Raw genomic sequence first — 19,878 nt, forward strand, 5'->3', positions numbered from 1 at the left:
ATCCTCCTGCCTCAGCCTCCCAAAGTGCTAGAATTATAGATGTGAGCCACTGCACCTGGTGAAGTTTTCTTATATCAACTCTTTATTTATCTATCTCCCCCAGTGGACTCTCAGCCTTGTGTCCCTTCTGTTCACCAGTATATTCCAACCCTTCCTAGTATGTGCTCAAAAATTATTTGTCATGAAAACTGAAACCTGCCTGTATCTGCACAACTCACTGTCCACGTTCACATGACCTTATTATGCCACTGTCTTCATCAATGTGACTTTATTATTCCAGGAAAATCTTGCCTTCTAGATAAAAGTTGCAAAATAACTTTATTGTTTATTTCAGAAACTTTCTTAAAAAACCGTTTAAATGAACATTAAATAGTCCAAGTCTTTAATCAATAGCATCAAACAAAAACAACTGCTTATTCTTCAAGATTCATTGAACCACTTGCTCTAAATCTTTGCTTTGGCATGTCCACCAATACTAAACTATTATATCATAATTCTTACTCATCCTAATCAAGCCCCCACATTGAAAGAACTTCCTTAAACCAGACTCCAAAACTCAACAGATGTCCCAATTTTGCCTCCTGCCTTCTGAAAGGCACTAAGATTTTGCCAACGTACTGGGTGGCAATTACACAAGTATTTGCTTTAACCACTACTTATGACTTTTACTACAGTAATAATAAACTCAATTTTGTCTTTTTAACTGGTTGTTTTGATGATATTTTCAGGGATCCATCATTGTACATTTGATTGAGTTCGTAAATGAACCAAAGAAACCACGGGCAGAATATTCAGGTTAGAAAGGCAACGTGCTTTGGCACCACATTGCATTCCTGCTAACTGCTAAAGCATCCAGTTCTTTGCAAAGGATAACAGAGAGAGGCAAAGTTGTTGGTGGAAATCAACTTATAAAGGCCTGACTTAAGGATTCTGCTTTATGCAAGGGCATTAGGCAAGTCTAAGAATAGATCCTCAGAACAAGGTATGAGTGATTCTCAGCAACTCTCTAAGGAGTTGCAACTAGACCTTCAGAACAAGACTTCTTAGCCCACATCTTATGCTTTCTAAGAAAAGGTGGAGAGAATACTTCCAGGGTGTCTGTACAAATACGTGTCATGGCCAGCAAACTTAGCAATGCCGCAAGCACACTGAACTGAGAAACTGCAGTTCCATTCACTAGAAGTGGTAGAGGGTTCACAGTTTCCATTCATTTCCATCATCACTACCATCAACAATGCCTCACTCTCATCTCAAAGAATCACCTCAGGATCAAAATACTGCAGTGCGTGAGACTTCCAGGGACTTTGGGATGGAGGAATGTATTAATATTTCGCATGTGATATGGATGTGAATCTCTGGGAACTGTAGGGCAGAATGTGGTAGGACGAATAATGGCTCCCCGAAGATGTCCGTGTCCTCATCCCCAAGTTATAAATGTTACCTTATATGGCAAAAGGAACTTTGCTGATATGATTAAATTAGGGATCTTGAGATGGTGAGATTATCCTAGATTATCTAGTTGGCCTGATATAACCACAATGATCTTTTTAAGAGGGATGCAGCAGGAGTCAGAGTCAGAGGAGAGGGTGATGTAATGATACAAGCAGAGGCTGGAGTGATACCCTCTGAAGATGGAGGAAGGGGCCCTAAAACCAGGAATACAAGGAGCTGAGGAAGACAAGGAAACAGATTCTCCCCCAGAGCATTCAGAAGGAAGCAGCCATGCTAACACACTAACCTGAACCCACTGAAACTGACTTTGACTTCTGACCTCCAGAACCATAAGAGAAGAAATTTTCTTTGTTTTAAGCCATTAAATTTGGGGCGATTTGTTGTAGCAGCCATAGGAAACTAATGGAGACGTTATACATAGCTCCATTAACTAAATTAAGACACTATATTGTTTTTTTCTTGTAGGATAACAAATTATTAATATGACAAATTCCAGGACTTAAAATACACGTTTACAATCTCAGTTTTCACAGGTAAGAAATTGAGGCATAACTTTGCTGGGTTCTCTGTTCAGGGTCTTACCACACTGTGAGCAAAGTGTTGTCTGGGGCTAGCGTCTCGTCTGTGGCTTGGGATTGTCTTTTAAGGTCATGCGCTTGTTAGCAGAATTCATTTTCTTACAGCTGTGGAATTTAAGGTGTTTTGGGGCAAGGGTCTCTGACTCTTCCCATCTCTGGCCTCTAGACCCTCTTTTTAAAAAGCTCATCTGATTAAGTCAGGCCCATTTGGGGTAATCTCTTGATTAGTTCAAAAGTTAACCGATTTAGGGCCTTAATTACATTTTCAAACTTTTCACCTATGCCGTATAAGGTAACCTGATCAAGGGGAGGCAATTATACTGGGTGTGTATATCAGAGAGTGGGAATATTGGTGGCAGTCTTAGAATTCTGCCTACCACAGACACATAAAATGTCATTCATTATATTTAACGTAGCACTTTAACATTTTTAGTGGATCTTAATACATGTATATTTAACTTCTGCAGGTTTAGTTAAAATTTTATTTACCAATCCTGTTTTTTTTCCATAAAGTCTTAGGATCCTAAACTAAAATTCTCATACTTGTAGGGTTTGCATAAAATCTGTCAGAGGAAATTATTTTTCAATATACATGCACATATAGAGGGCAAATATGTATATATACAGAATACTAATACAATAAAAACATGTACATATATCCTTGTGGAGGAAATTATTGTTTTACAGATTAGGAATCTTGGGGAAAAAAAATTGAGTTGCCTAGAGTTATGAGAAAAGCACCCCAGTGGAAGCCTGTCATCAAAAACAGGTCTCGAGAATTCTCACTGAAGTTCTACCCACTGTACCGTAATATAGTCAGTATTTGCTTCTCAGAAAACACATTATAACCTTAGTATTAGAATTCAAATTTATATGGCATTAATGTCAATAATTTTCAGCAGGAGACTATAATACACGTCCTCACAAATGCTGGTGTTTTCCCTTCACACCCCCAGGGAAGCTTTACTTTTCTATCAATCAAGTACTAATACTCTGTTCTTATTGCTTTGTGTATATGCTGAAGAAATTGACATGGCCTCATTGCTCAATGCATATACACTATTTATAAGGCTCATGTTCTTGCCATCTAATCACAGAGCCCAATAATTTATTATCTATTTCATTTAGGACAATTCATGGTTTTGTTGGCAACCATTGTGCAGCTACAGTTTGGTAGTCATGGCCAATAGCCTAATGGGAATAATTGGAAGGAAAGAAGGAAGGAAGGAAGGAAGGAAGGAAGGAAGAAGAGAAGCTGTGTTTTTATTTTGTAGTTCCTTCATTCAGAGTTCTTTCTGGTAGAAGCCATAGGTCAATATAGATCAAGTTGTTATTCAGTATGCTTTCCCTCCAGCCCTGGCAGGATTAGAATTTTCTCTAACATTCCCAGTTGCACATAATGCCTGTATTTTTCTCTTCACATCTGTCTTCTCTTAGAAATCAGAATTTCTACTGCAATGGACAAAACTATAGGACAAAAGCTAGGGGCTGTGGCTTCTAGTCCCAAATCTGCCTCTAATAAGCTATGTGATCTTGACAACGTGCTCTGAACCTTGTTTCTGCATGTAAGAAATAAGAGAAAATTTGTAAGCTCAATCCAGCTCTAAAATTCTATGATTTTCTGTTGAACTAAACCCAAATGAAATTTCATATCTTTTTTATGAAATGTTATTTTGTGTCACTACTTTGGTATTACTATTTTTATTGCTTTTTAATAGCCTAAAAACAACTCATATTAACTGTAACAGCAAAGTAGAAATGAAATTGGGAACAGAACTAATGATAAAACTGCCGTCCAATGAGCACTTAGTGTGTGCCTGGCACCATGCTAAGTGCTTTACACATTTTATTTAGTCCTCTGATAGGATTATTACCTCCATTTTACAGATGAGGAACAGGAGGCTTACGGTGGTTAGATGACGTCCCCAAGATTATACTATTAAGCTAGTCAGCAGCAAAGTTCAAATTTGAACCTGCACCACTAGACCCTGAAGACAGAACTTTTAAGCATTAGGCTCTCCCATCACCACCTGTGCCCTCACTTGTGGACAGCCGAGCAAGCCCAACATTGTCAGACTGTGGGGTAACTCCTCCTACCAGTGTGCTCCAAAAGGGGTGTGGACCATGGTTCACATCCCCCCACACACACACCCTTTTTGGATGACTTGTAAGTGTGGGCTCACTCTCTTCTGCTTTTGAATATTCCACTCCCTCAGGTCTCTGTTCCCCTCGTCAGCATTCCCCCATGGCTTTCAGAATCAGGGGAGATAAAAAGTAGATTTTCCTCTGGAATATCTGGAAGACAATTTGAACTACTACATTTCAAAATATTCCCCTTTACTAGTATGGAACTGCCAGCAAAAATTTACCTACATTTCCCCCCCATTTTTAAAGAGATTATTGCAAAATTTATACAGTCATCCCTCAATATCCATGGGGAACTGATTTCGGGATCTCCTGTAGATATCCAAATACAAGGATGCTCAAGTCCCTGATATAAAATGGTGTAGTATTTGCATATAACCTACACACATCCTCCCTTAAACTTTAAATCATCTCTTGATTACATATAATGTCTAGTACAATGTAATTATTATGTAAATAGTTGTTATAATATATTGTTTAGGGAATAATAACAAGAAAAAAAGGCTGTACTTGTTCAGCACAGATGCAATCATCTATTTTTTTTCTGAATATTTTTTATCTGCATTTGATTGAATACATGGATTTGGAACCCACAAATACAGAGAGTCAACTGTACATATATAACACATAAAAATTTAAGACTGAACAAAAGGGTAAAAGTAAAATGTTCCCTAGAATTTCACAGTTAGATAAGCATTAGATATCATTTTCATTTCCTAAATGATAAAAAAACAAAAGAGAGTCACTGAGATTGTAAAAGTCACCCAGCTACTTTGTGTGGTAGGAATGGGATAGACACCCAGTTTCTTGACTGTCCTGGTGTGGTGCTTTTTCTATTGCTAGGGACTTCTGATTAAAGACAGAGCACAGACATACCAGGGTAGAACCTGTGTAATGACAGATGCAGAGATTGAAGGAGGCAGAGTGCATCTGCCAGCCAAGGAATGCCAAGGATTGCCAGAAACCAGCAAGAGGCATGGAAGGAACCCCCCTGACAGGTTTCAAAGGGAGCGTGGTCCTGTGACATCTTGACTTGGGGTTTCTAGCCTTGAGAACTGTGAGAAAATTAATTTCTGTTGTTTTGGGCCACTCAGTTTGTGGTACTTCATTAGGGCAGCCCTAGGAAACTACCCAGGGAGCTAAAGGTGACAGTTCCTAGGGTGGGGATGGGAGCCACCCAGGGGCAGGAGAAGAAAGGCACAAAGAGTAGTTAGATTGATGCCTTATCTTAGCTGTTGTGACTGATGCTGCAACGAACATGTGCATGCTAGTGAACGGATAAAGAAAATGTGGTGTATAGATATATGCAGTGGAATATTACTCAGCCTTAAAAAAGAAGGTCCTGTCATTTGCCACAACATGGGTGGACCTGGAGGACATTATGCTAAGTGACATAAGCCAGACTCAGAAAGAAAAATATTGCATGATCTCACTTATAAGTGGAATCTTAAAAAAAAAGTCAGATATACAGAAATAGAGAATAAAACAGTGGTTACCATGGGTGGGGTGATTGCAGAGAGAAAATGGGGAGATGTAGGTCAAAGGATACCACGTAGCAGATCTGTAGGATGAACAAGTCTAGAGATCTAATGTACACCATGAGGACTAATGAATAAAATTGTATTGTTTTAAGGATTTATGTTAAATAAGTAGATTTTAGCTACTCTTATCACAAAAATAAAAAGTAACCATGTGAGATGATAGATGTTAACCTGCTTTTCTATAGTAATCCTTTCACTATCTATATATTTCTTATAACATCCAGTTGTAAACCTCAAATATACATAACAAAATTTATTTTAAAAAATAAATACAATATAATATATTTTTTAAAAAAGTATTTTTAGAATTTCAAAGACAATTGTGTTCTACTTCACAATTGACTCAGTGCACTATAGCACCCCTTCTTTAGTCCCAAGGGGAGACTAGCTTTCAGTGAAGAACTTCCTGCATCCTGGCTGCCCCAGCTTTCTGAGGACAGGCAGATGGGGAGAAGCTCAGAAGTGTCTCCTGGGCCTTATCCTAAGCTTAACCAGAGGTATTAATGCTCTGACACCAAGGAGTTATCTATTCTTTTCAGCTTAAGAAGTTTGTCGAGGAAGAGACCTCTATTTACCTGGGAAAGCTCCCGAGAACCTCCAATAGCTGCAAACTTGACTTCTGTGATTTCCAAGTCAGTTCTGGTCAACCTTTCTGATGTCCTTTTTGTTTGTTCATTTCTTCTCCAATAACTCACACTGTAAAAAACCACAGGGTGATTTTTCTGCCTATTCTATCTATGAAACTTTCCCTTCCCAAGTGCCAGTGAAACAAAATGTCATAGATGCAAGAACCGTGTTCAAACTGGAGGTTGGGCCTTAACAGAGGGACTACGCAGGGAATGTGTAAATGCTGGTGAGGGGGACATAGGGATGGCACAGCTATGGGACGGGGGTGGGGGATGCTCTGTGGCATTGGCTCACACTGGGTCTGCCAGTAGCATCTGGGAAAAAAGGTTTTATTAGCCTCTAGGCTGCCCCTGATACTTTCAAGAGCACTGAAGGGAATTCCTAGAGGCCTCAGTGCACCAGACTGGCTGGGCCAGGCCTGTGTTCGCAGCAGTTGCTGCGGGAAGTGGGAATGGCCCTGAGCACAGCCTCCCTGTGAGAATGCCTCTGCCGCCTTTATAGGGCTCCCGCTGCTTCCAGCCTCCCCCTGCCAGAGCAGGTGCCAGAGAAGTCAACTGGAATGGCAGCAGCAGAGCAGCACTCAGCTGAGACTGTCCCACCTGCTGCGGAGAGCCTGGGTCCGTGGTCAGCACAGGTAGCTGGGGCTTCTAGACCATCTCCCTCAGCCTCCACCGGTGTGTATCTCCCCACTGGCTGATGTGATCTGAAACCAGTGCATAAACAAGATAATGTTAATTTTCTTGCCCTTCTACCCTTCCACGATCCAGAAACAGACTTCAATAACTATAGCTAAGTGAAAGCCACAAAAATCCCACCAGGCAGGCCATGACTGTGAAGAAGCTGCCTCCAGAACCCTTCCAGCCGCCTCCAGCTTCCTTTTCACTGCTCCTTCAGCTCTAAGTTGGTGTCCTCTCTCCTTCGCCTTCCAGTTGGTCTCTGACCTTCCAGAGCCACCTACCCAGGTAGCCCCAACCTTGAGACTCTTTGCTGCAAAAGAATCCCTTCTCATCCCCAGTCCTCACCAAAAACCATTCCCCATGGCAGCCCTCTGTCAATACTTCTGAAGAGAACACCTGGGAGAGAAATAGAAATAAAGACCTGTATGTGCTTTCTAATGAGCTTCATACAGTTATGCTTCCTGGAGTATTTTTTGTCTTAAAATACTACCTACTTTTTGTAGTGGATTGAATGGTGACCCCCAAAAGCTATGTCTGTGTCCTAAAGAGCATGTCAATGTGACTATATTTAGAAAAAGGGCTTTTGCCAATATAATTACGTTGATATCATCCTGGTTATCCAGGTGGGCTCTAAAGCCAGTGACAAGTGTCCTTATGAGAGTCAGAAGAGGGGAACACACATAGAGAGGCAGAGGTTGGTGTTATGCAGCCACAAGCCCAGGACATCTGGAGCCACCGGAAGCTGGCAGAGGCGAGGAAGGGTCAGAGCCCTGCTGGCACTTTCGTTTTGGATTTCTAGCCTTCAGAACTCTGAGAAAATAAAATGATGTGGTCAAAAAGTTTGTGGTCATTTGTTATGACAGGATTGGGGAACAAATATTCTTGTTAATTTAAGTCTCTTGGATATAATCGGAGGTGGGGATGTGGCAGGACAGAGCAGAGCATCATAAGGGGGAACACTGGATTGGAAGTCAAATGCCCAGGGTTCAAAAAGAAAACAAAGCACACAGTCATGTGACCACCTCCCAAATGTAAACATGCTTAGTAGTTTTTTGCATGGCCCCTCCTGCAATTTTCTGTGCAAGTATACACATGCATTCGCTTTGCCTTTTCTTTTGTTTAACAAAATGGGATTATACTATTCTATTTTGCCACTTATTTTTTTTCCATTTACTATGTCACAGACACATTGCACATTGGCCACAAAAAAATTTGCCTCATCTTCTGAATGGCTACAGTATCTTCATTGTATGGCTCTACCACAATTTATTTAACCCCTCCCTAGAGAAGGACATTTAGTTTGTTTCCAGTGTTTTGCTATTTGGAACAATGGGACAATGACAACAGTATTCACACATCTTTGTGTATTTGGCAAGCACTGTATATCTGTGACATAAATTCTTAAAAATGGAACCCCTAGATCAAAGGACATGTGTTATCTAATCACCTTCCAAAAGGATTGTACCTAGTTTCACCGTCATAGTGTTTGAGAGGCCCCATTCCATTTCCCCACATCATTGACTTCACCAGATGTTGTCAACAATTTTAATTGTTATTAGCCTATGGTTTTCATATTCCTCAGATAGCATTGGGTGGAGGTGGGGAGAGAAAATAAAAGTTCTAATTAATGTTATTTCCCTCACTTAGGGGAAAGTATCCTCCTCGGCTGGATTGTATTATAGCTTTGTTCTCTCAACCCTGATATGTGTCACTGGGTTAATTCCAGCCATCTCTCATCACCTTTCAAGGGATTCTCACCCTAACCTGAAAAATATTTTGACTATTCCAATCCTGGCTTGATGACATGAGTGAATATCATGCTGCTTATGCCAGATAAATTTGTCTGGAGAACGATATACCTTAGGTCTCTGTTCTAGTTGACTCAGATTTTATTTGGCAACTGTTTGACATTGATTGACAACATTCCAAGAATTAAGGATACAGACTTGATAGCCTCAACCAGAGTGCCTGCCTGAGCAGACTGCTATATTTATTTGGGATAACTCACCCTTATTAACCCCAATTTTGTATCTACGCACATTGCCCTAGTTGCAGGGGAGATTCAGGTCCTAAAGCTTTTTTTTTTGCTAATTCTGCTTCCAGGAATATCTCGTGCAGAGTATCTTGGAGGAACCCACATGACCTCCTTCTCCCAGTTGATTCATCTTCTATTTGCAGAGCTCTGTAAGTGATACTCAAGGCTGCAGATTTGCCGCTCCGCAAATCCACTGTTCTCATTGCCGCATCCTTGCCAGGAGTGCTGCAGCCTGTGATGCCACCAGCCTCCCGTGCTCTGAGGTGGTTTTATCTCTGCACGGCTGCTCCAGGGCACCATCACCAGCTGGCTGCCTGTCAGCAGTGTGAGACGTAAATGTCCTTGTGCTTCCAGCTCTCCTTTGCCACTTCTTGACATTTTGCTGTAATCCAGAAAAGGAGATGGAACATGCTCTCTGTTTCCCAACTCTATTCCCCACGCTGGGGGTTGGGGAGCACAGGTTGTTGCTTGGAACAGATTTAGAATTCTTTCTAAAAACAAATTAAGAATTTTATGTTATGTACATTTTACCACCATAAAAAGAAAAACAGACAACAATAAAAATTAAGTGCTGGGAGCACTGCAATTCTTTTCCTTTCAAAAAAGCCACCTAAATAAAGCAGTTTGATCCAAATGGTGTCTCTCCCCTCTCTGCCTTATTATGTCTTAATAGAGGAACACAAGGGCTATTGTGCCTTTCCTTGGCATGACTGCTCTGATTTCCAGGGCACTGATGAGCCATTCGGTGACACACTACAGTGGCGGGGACATAAAGCATATCTTTATGTATATCTCACTTAGGCAGCAAGTGATTAGAGAGTGAATTCTGGGCTTCCGCAACTTTTGTCTCAAGGTTACAGTGGAGCCATGGGTACTTCCATCTCTGGACTCCCTCTAAGCTCGCCTTTCACAGTATCTCACACGAGCGGAGCACACACACTCAGGTGAGAGGCATAATGAGCAAACGTGCATTGCCAAGGCCGCTCATTCTTTCTAGCTTCTCAGCCTAGTTACTTGCTCTCTGGGACTTCAGGAAAGGCTGCCTGCATCCCTGATTTCTCCTCGCCAGCATCACAGCCGACCAGATGCTCAACTGGGATGAAATGGTAGACATTGTCCTTTGCATGCTACAGCCCAGGTCTGGACAGGGAGCTGAAAACAGGTGGGAATAAGTGGGAGGTGAGACAGAGTGCCACAGACTGGATGGGGATCAAAGTTGGAAGCAAAAAAAAACCTAGAGAAGGATTTCCATCCCAACAATGTGGCCTCATTACCACGCCTCCTCACATGCCGTATTAGAGATGCATTAGCAGCCAAATAGCTACTCAGTCAAGTCTGCCAGTGTCTGGAAGTCATTTTAAATACCATTTAGTAGCATTTAGATTATTTTATGATAACACAGTACCCATTGAAGGGATTATTAAGCTCATATTTGCAGTGGCCTTGGAAAAAAAAATTAAAACTTACCTCTTCGAAAGATGACTCCCACAATTGTCCCTTCAGCAATTATTCATTTAGGAGCCTCTCTGCCTACATTAGGGCCTGATACAAATTGGCCTATGCTAATGCAGGGCTCTCTGCTGTGGGTTTCTCTTCTAGGATTTCGACTCTCATTACCTTCCAACTGATGCACGGGATCCCGGACCCCATTTCCTTCCGTTTGATGTCCCTGTTATATTATTTGCTCTGAACTAAACTAATTTCTTTTCCTTTCCACACACCTATTGCTCCTTTGATAATGGGTTTCCAGAGCAATATTGCAAATAATAAACCAATGGTCAGAGTCTCTTGCTTGCCTCCAAAAATAATACCTCATTAGACAACAGATCTTGACTTTTCACTGTGGAGCAGGGAGATTTTATAAAAGGCATCACTTCTCATGGCTCACAGAGCCTGTAACTTACTCGAGGAAGATAACATTGCCAAGTTCAACCTGGTGCACTTCTCAGCAGGTCGCTGAAAGTTGAATAACTAACATTTTAATTACACAAGCATATTGTTTTTTAAAAAAATATTCAATTAGCATACCTCACGTGCAGTGGTGTGCTAAAGTTGACTTGACTCGAGATAGGGACACCTATGGTCCCTATCTTCCCAACTCAGGTTCACTGACTTGGTGTCAGCTTGGTAGGCTAAAATTGGCCATGAAAATTGGGAAACGCTACAAATCAGAATGTCCTCTTTTCCTTCTTTCCTTTCTCTCTCTCCTTTTTCTCAGAGAGCTTATTATTAAACACTTACCATACCCCATCACCTCCGTGGACTCTCCAGAGTGAAACAGGTCCCCAGGCACAGCTGGGTAACAACCAAGACCTCACTCATTGCTGGAGGCTGGCTGTGAAAGTAGGCTGGCTGTTCCCCAGATAGCACCAACTCTGACCCCAGGCTCATTATTTCCATTCAACTCATTCAATCCAATCTCTACAACTTCAGCTTCTCACATATTCCCCTAGATTACAACCAAGAAACTTCTACAATGAAACTACCATGAGCCTGATTATGCTCAGTTTTGAAAGAGGAAAAAAATGATTCTTCTGGGGAATTTATTAATAGTTATAAAAGATACTGAGAGGTTGTCTGTATAGTTGAGGGTTTTGAGAGCTAGCAGAGACTGGGAAAGTATTGCTTCTGTTATTACATCTATTGTTTTCCTAAAAAAAACAGGGCAAGTCCAAGGTCTGTTTTGAATTCTTTTAGCTTAAGGCTTCAATTATTAATGAATCCAAATTACATTATTTAAACTCTTATCACGGTTTATATTCTAATGTGAAGGAGAAAGATTTTGATGGACGATGGAAGATATAGAGGAAAGAGGGTTCATGAGAGTGGGGCTTCCAAATCAAACTTTTCTCACATCATCATTATTTCTAGGCCTAGCCTAGACTATAACAGTGTTGTTTGACTAACATTGTAATTACACAAGCACATTCTTCAAAAACATTCAAGTAGCATGAAGAGTACAAAATGGAAAGCAAATCCTCTCCCCACCAATTCAGTGCCCCATCTCACTGTTCAAAGCTAGTTCATGGCAAAAGTGTATAGTATATATACTAATTTACAATAGTATGTTTGAATACTAACTATACTATGCATTTGATTATTAAATATTGATTATGAGCCTATAATAGTTTCCAAACTTTTTTCCAAATATGCTTTTGCTCAGACATACAGACATCAAACAATGCCCATTAATATTAAAAACTTGGCTTGTTTGCTGCATTCATTTTAAAAACCTGTGGTTTTGCTGCTTTCCCTTTGGATTTTTTTTTTTCCCAACTTAACTTGAATACAGTAGAGAAAATGCATGAAAAGTGAGAGTCCACAGTTGACTTAACTTCTAGTGGCAGGATTTTCTGCCCAGAAAGACTCACGCTCCCAGAAGGTGGCACATGGCTGACTCCCACGTCCTCCTGCATCATAGCTCACTGCATCCGTAAAACCAGACGCCACCTCTGCTTCTCCCTTTCAGATTAAGGGACTCTGGTAGAGTCAATCCACCAAAAATCTCCCCAAAATGTTCCTAACATCTGACATCTCCTCTCTAGATTCTGGTTGATGGGCTTCCTCAAATAGCTCACCCTCCCCATTCCCCACCGCTTCGTGTATTGGACCCCAGGGCCCCTGTTGCCAGGGCACCTGCACAGGCCCCTCCCTCTGTCTCTCGGGCCCTGTGGCTTAAGATTCTTCACATGGCACAACTCACTTCGAGCCCCCAGTCTCCAAACCCTAACCGCACCTTCGCACGTGCCTATTTCTGGTTCCCAACTGAGGAGCAAAGGGCAGAATCCTGGTCTGTGAAAGTGGCCTTTGCGGCATTACTTGCCCAGAGTGGCCTCTGAGCAGGTCCCTCGTCAAGAGAAGTGGCTGCACTCAACCACGTTCCTTGCTGAATGCTCCTCCGTGGCTACGGGACCTCCCCTCCCAGGTGTTGTTTCTATCCTCACGTCTCCATTTTGCCTCAGCCACAAGTACCTTCTTCCCAGTCTTCAGTCCTTGCTTTTCCTTTTTTGTGCATCTCTCAGTTCCTTGTTCCACACGGAGCCTAACTCCTGGACAGTCCTCACTACTTGAGACAAGTATCATGTTGTTCTTTTTGTTCCTACCCATAAGCAAGCACCGCAACCCGGAGCATCGTGGAGCAGCTGGGAAGACACTCACTGGGGTTGTCGTTATATGCATGAGCCTTGTCTTGAGCCACACTCACAAGAGGTGATTTGAGTTCTTCACACCTAGGCCCCTACACATACCCCCAGTCTATGCTCTTCCCTAGAATGATGTTGCAAGGGAGTGGCCACCTTCCCAAATAAAAGACAGCTCAGATCCTCCAAAGGTGCCTGTGAAGATTAGATCTCCCACATGGGAAAAGGCAGCGAGACCATCCATGTCTGGCTCTTGTCTGGATTTTGTGCTGATTTTTACACTTCCTCCCCTCAATTATGCAAGTCTGAGGACTGGAAGTTAGAAAAAAACACAGGTCCTAAATGTGGACATTCATTCAATAAACATTTATTGAGCACTTACTACATGCCATACATTGTTCTAAATGCTAGGGATACTGGGGGAGATTCTGGGTGGGTCCTCTCCAGCTTCCCTTTAGCACAGCTAAAACAAGAATGGAATGCGACATAAGAACAGATACTAACAATAGGGACATAAACAGAGAGAAGCCAAGAAATCTCAATTATCTGGTTTTCAAGATACACTTGATCTTGGGGGCTCACATATCAGGTCACGTGTGAAATCTCAGCCCTGGTATTAGATTCACCACTCAAGAAATCATTTACGTAAATCTACTGCTCTCAAAGCACAGATCTCACTGCTCAAGTCTCAAAGAGAGTTAATATTTCCTCTCTCTAAAAGCCTGTCTTGTCCTGCAGGAGGCAAAGATTACATAAAATCAGCGTGTATTATTTGGACATTCTATAGTCTGCCTTTCTTTTTTCCTACTTGATTTAAGAAAGATAAAAAAAGATGCATTAATTAACCATTTCTATTATCTTTCTTTGTGTATTTGTATACCAGTTTTTGTTTATTTTAACAGGTAATACATTGGTTCATAAAGGTTTTAGACAACAGTTCCTTTCACTTTTTTTCTTTTTTTAATTTTAGAATACTTAATTGACAAAAATTGTATATATTCAAGATGTGTAATATGATGACTTGATATGTTAATATGTATACATTTTGTACTTATTACCACAGCCAAATTTATCAACACATCCGCACAACCCATTATTACCATTTGTGGGGGTGGGGTGAGGATACTTAAAGTATACCTTCTCATCCATCTCTTATCCCCAGAACTTATTCATCTTATAACAGAAAGTCAAACTAACAGAAGCAGAGAATAGAATACTGGTTGCGAGGGGCTGGGTGGTGGTGGGGAATGAAGTGATGTTGGTTATTTCTTATAGAATAAAATCATAGCCAATATAAATAACTGTATTAGCTCTGTTTAATGATTTCCGATGTTAATTGTGCTTTGAGAGTATTTCGATTCTTACTTCCTTTATATTTTCAGTTTTTAAAATACATTTATGCCTCCTTTTCTTTTTATCTTTTTTGAGTCACTCTTTTAGGTCTGTCTCTTTAAAACAGCATATAAGTGAATTTTGCTTTTTGATCCCCTTGATATATTTGTCTTTCAATAGAAAGAGTAATGCATTTGCCAAAAGTATATAAGACATCTTGGGTCATAAACTTTGTCTCTCAAAACTTCTATTGCTCCATTATAATCTCACATTTAGTATTACAGAGGTAACTTGATTTTTTTGTATTACTTTGTAGAAAACTACTTTTGTTTGTTTGGATGCTTACAGAACAATAGTTCTAAAAGTGTGGTCTGTAGACCTACATGGGTCCCTGAGACCTTTGAGAGAGTCCAGGATTTCAGAACTATTTTCATAATACTAAGATGTTATTTTCTTTTATGATATTGGCTTTTGCACTGATGGTCCAAGGCAATGATGCCTTAACAAGAATCAAGGCAGTGGCATTAAATTATACTATTAGTTATTTCATAGTCTATTTGACAATATGGTAAGTACACATAAGGCACTCCTGCAGGATACCAAAGTTTAACAGCTGTCTTGAGGAAAATCACTTAGCCAATTGTTTGAGTTGCAAGCTGAACTAACCATCTTTTCCTGCAAAAACCTTAATATTTGAAAGAACAACTAACAGAAAACTGTGGTAAATCAAACTTGAGTATTTGTCAAACATATTCTTTAAATGAACCAAGTAAGCCTGTCACTTCAAGGAAAAGAATTGACAGCATTTGTAGTCAATGATAAAATTCAAGCTTCCAAGTGAAAATTGGAATTTTGGAAAACTTTTAACCACCACTGTGAGTTTGTCAGATTTTCAATACTTAGACATTTCTGATGAGATTGGAGATTATATTGGCCCTGCTCACTGCCTCTTGTGTGGCTATTCCTCCTCTTCCCAAATCCACATTTAGAAGGTAGAATGACATGCACTGAGTCCTGATCTAATTCCAAGTTTCTTGTGGCTTTCACCTAGTTTAAATCTACTTTACCAAAGAAATAGCTTCTCTTTTCTTCACAGCCTGATTTTCAGCCACTGTGAGCCAATATAATACATGAGAAATTACCATTCTTGGCTTACACTTATAATCGATATTCTCCACTGTCCACCCTACAACCTTCACTTAGGGACCACAGCTGTGAGAGTTAACTCTGCCGTCACCACGATCCCACTTGCACCCTGCCCAGCTCTTTTGTTAGCCTCTATCTCTGACAGACACACTCTGATGGCTAGGAGCAAGGATGATGGGCAGAGTACTCAGATTGCCCCATAACTCATCCTACCTCGAGATGAATTCTGAGTCATTTGTTTTCAATACACTTCATCCTGCTTTATATTTATAGTCAGCAAAGATTCACCACCAGATATTGGAGCTGGGTTGTCTAACAAATTTAGTTTTCAGTGTTGCTATGAGTTTGTTCTTTCTTCTGTGACTTTATAAATACTGTAGTTGGATGTTGGGAGGCAATGTAATGGGGACTAACAGATGTCACCTTGAGATCCTTGGTGATATTAAACCAATCTCTAGGTTATTACAACTCTGGGAACCCTATGACAGCCCTACACATGATTTCTTTTACTAAAAATGCAGATCAAACTTCTTACAGGATGGACAGGGTATCTGATTCTCCCCTAAGGTGACCGAGATAGTCCCAATGTGGGGATATGTAGCCAACCAAGTAGAATAGTGTCAAGATTGTGTCCAGGGTTTCATGATCTTAAATGATCCTAAGCAGATGGCACCAGGTTATAAGTATTATATAAAAGTTGGGGAAAAGACTCAAGGGTCAAAGCAGGAAAGGTTATTTAATAATCAGTTTCCACAAATGAGCAAATGGACACATACAGCTTGTAAAACTCAACGTTGTTCATTTAACATTTGTTCATAAATATTCATTGATAGCAGACTATGTTACTCATGCTCAAGTAATGGAAATGTGGAATTCAAACAGGAATCCAGAATAAGATGAATGGGGAGGTCTAGAACTTTTGCTAGAAATAAGGCTATGAGGCCCAAAACTCTTTCTTCTCAGGTGCTGGGGTTTCTGACTTTAAAGAAATAGGATCAAGATAGATACTGAGAGATACTTCTGTGGCATCATACTCACTACACACATTTCCATTTGAAACTCCTGTCAACACCCTCCAAGCCCAGAGCAAACAAGCTATGTTGTCCCTTTAACAAAGAGGAAATTGGTCATATGTTCCAAATGTAAGGAATTTAGCATTAGGCCTAAGAGACCTAAAAGCCTCTGGGCAACTTCCCAAAGATACTGACTTTCCATTTTTCCTTTGTCTCTCAAGTGGGAGGAAACATTCAGGCTTATCACATCCTTTGAATAAGCATGCCAGGTCAAAAGCCTCTCTGAAAGTGATTTCTGGAGAATCCATGTTCCACTTGTGACTGTTTCTGAGTAAAACACAGGATGGGGAAGATACAGTTAAATCCAAGTCAAACTCCCTCAGGGAAAATCTCTCATAATTTCTTCACTTCCATTAATACAAGAAGTAGCTCTGACCTGGTATGTTCAGAAGTGCTCCTAGCTTACTCTCTTAGTTCCTCTGCCACTAATTTGGGACACTGCTTTCCTTTCCAAGCATTGATTTAGGATATGCACAACTTAATGAAGAGAGAGCCAACAGAGGAATAAAAGCTTTAAAGCACATCATTATGCAAATGATAACGTATTTGCTGCTTCTACTGCCAACAGAACAAAACGATAAAGGTGTATGTAGCAGCAGACAAATTCGGGTTAGACACCAGAGGAAACTAGACATTACCCATCAAAGGATGACAATAACACGGCATAGGTTTCCCAAGGGAGATTGTGTAGCTTCTTTAATAGGTTTTGAAAGAAATGGTTGACAATGCTATTTCTTGAAATATGTAAATAGAGCTCTATGCGGAGATAGGGAAAATAATATCCCCTCCCTGTCCCTTGCCATCCAGTGATTATAACCCATATAACTATAATAATTCATTCACCTGGAAAAGGACACTTGTCTTTATTTCCTTCTCCCTTAAGCAATGAAATCATTACCCTTTCTGAGTTGAAATCTGCTCACAGGTTGCATTTCTCTACTGACTTTTCTGTTCATTTACCAGACTGATGAAAGTGTGTATATCCCATAAGGCCTATTAATTGTAATGAAATCCCAGAGCTCTTCCTTCAAAAAAAAAAAATAAGAAAAAAACATAGTAGTAGGTTTCAGCAGGATGAAATGAAGACAAACTGTTCTGTGTTTGTGTTAAAGGACAGTCCCCCAAAGCTTTCCAAAAATACTTTTCAGGCTCCCTCGCACAGGGGTAGGGAACCTGTGGCCTTCTGGATCCTTGAGTGTGCGACCTTTTGACTGAATCCAAATTTTAAAGAACAAATCCTTTTATTAAAAGGGGTACAGCAGAGAAAGATGAAGCTTTCCTGCCTCCTTTGGTGCTTAAAAAAGAACAATCTTGAAATCAGATGGCTACAGGTTCCTGACATCAAACCTCCATAAAACAGAGATTGCAGCTATAGTTTTTTTCTTCCTCCAAAGTAAACTAACAAGACTCAGCTGTACTTTCTCGGTACCTCAATTCTATGGTTCCATTTGATTTCACAGAAAATAGCTGTGATTCAATAAGGCCTTGGTAATGGTAGCCTATTAATAAGGATTCTTTCCTCCAACGCTCTCCTACCCAAATATGCCCCAGTCCCACCTCTCTTGACAATTTCATGTCTATTTTAATAACCACTCACCCAGGAGCATGGCATGAAGACTTTCTGTGCTGTGCTGGCCACTTATATTGTCATCTTTCATCATGAGGCTCACTTCCCTTTCTTTTTCTCCTACTCACCTCTCAGTTCTCAGCGTAAATGTCTCTTTCTCGGGCAAGACTTGCCAGATGCTCCTGATTAGGTTAGGTGCCCTGACTGCACGCTCCCATACCCTGCTGCATTCCCCTGGCACTCCTCTCATTGTCAGTGCGGGCATTTGTACCACGTGTGCTTCTCACTAGACACTAATTCGTGAAGATGGAAGCCTCTCACCAAGTTCACCGCTCTATTTCCCGCATCTAACCCAGTGTCCGACATCGAGTAAGTTATTGAACAAATGCTTTAAATTAAGTAATTCATTAATAAATTTTGAATATTCCAATACCACTATTAATACTCCAGAAGGTTAATAATACTTGTTACCACCACAGATTGGAGTTTTCAGTCTTTATATTTCATTTCACATGTTTATTTAAATTTTCTCTACCCTGATCATTTTCTTTGTTCAAGGATGATTTCTATTTTGGTTTTGTCTTGTTTCTTTTTAATTCCCTCCCACCACCTGCCCTCCTGGCTTATAGATATGGTCTTCCTAGAGGCACTGGGGTCTCTCTAGAGCCTAACTTGCCAACAGGTGTAAGTCCACATGGTAATTCACACGGGGAAGCAGAATTTTGAGGAAATCCCCTTACCCCATACCTTTCTCCCATGCAAGTACTAACCAGGCCCTACCCTGCTTAGCTTCTGAGATCAGACGAGATCGGGCACATTCAGGGTGGTATGGCTGTGGGCCCCTACATCTTTCTAATGCTGACAATACCATTGGCAGGAGGGATGTTGAATTTCACAGTCAGAGATATGGCTTTAAATGTTAATTCTTGCAGAAGAAATTGTACTTTTATCCAAAGCTCATTCAAGGCCCCAATGACTTCTCATCTGCTTTTCTGCAATGACAGCCTGGGACAGGCAGAGCCAAAGGGAGATGCTGGAGGAACAGAAAACAACTGATTATAAGATAAAATGTGGGTGTGTTCAAAGCCCCTGTGAATTCACGTAAAATTCTATGGGATGTTTTCCTGTTGCCCGTCCAGTTCCACTTTCCCCTTCTCTGCCTTGATAGGGGCCTTGGGAAGCTGATTTGTGCAGATGGCATCAACCAGGCTCCCTTGCCCTACTGCTTTTGGTTGGATTTGGCAAACAGGAGATGCTAGCAGGAGAGCTGGAGGGCAGCAGGAAGGTGACAGGCATATGTATTCCCAGTTCCTACCCATTTTCCCTTGCAGGGTCATATGGGCTGGCTGGATCCCTGTACTGAATGCCAAGGTTGCTGTCAATCCAGCCATCCCTCTCCAGATGTGAACTATTCTCTCCCGTGCCTCTTGATATCTGCAGTTAGTGCCAGCTCCAGGTGTTACTAGCCTAGATACACTGCACCATCTTTTGTTGCTTTTCTAAACGATGTCTAGACATTTATAAATAAACCCTCTATTAATCTCTTCTCAAATTTCCAATTCCAAT

Source organism: Propithecus coquereli, unplaced genomic scaffold (assembly GCF_000956105.1).
Source record: "Propithecus coquereli isolate 6110/MARCELLA unplaced genomic scaffold, Pcoq_1.0 Scaffold95, whole genome shotgun sequence".
Lineage (NCBI taxonomy): Eukaryota > Metazoa > Chordata > Mammalia > Primates > Indriidae > Propithecus > Propithecus coquereli.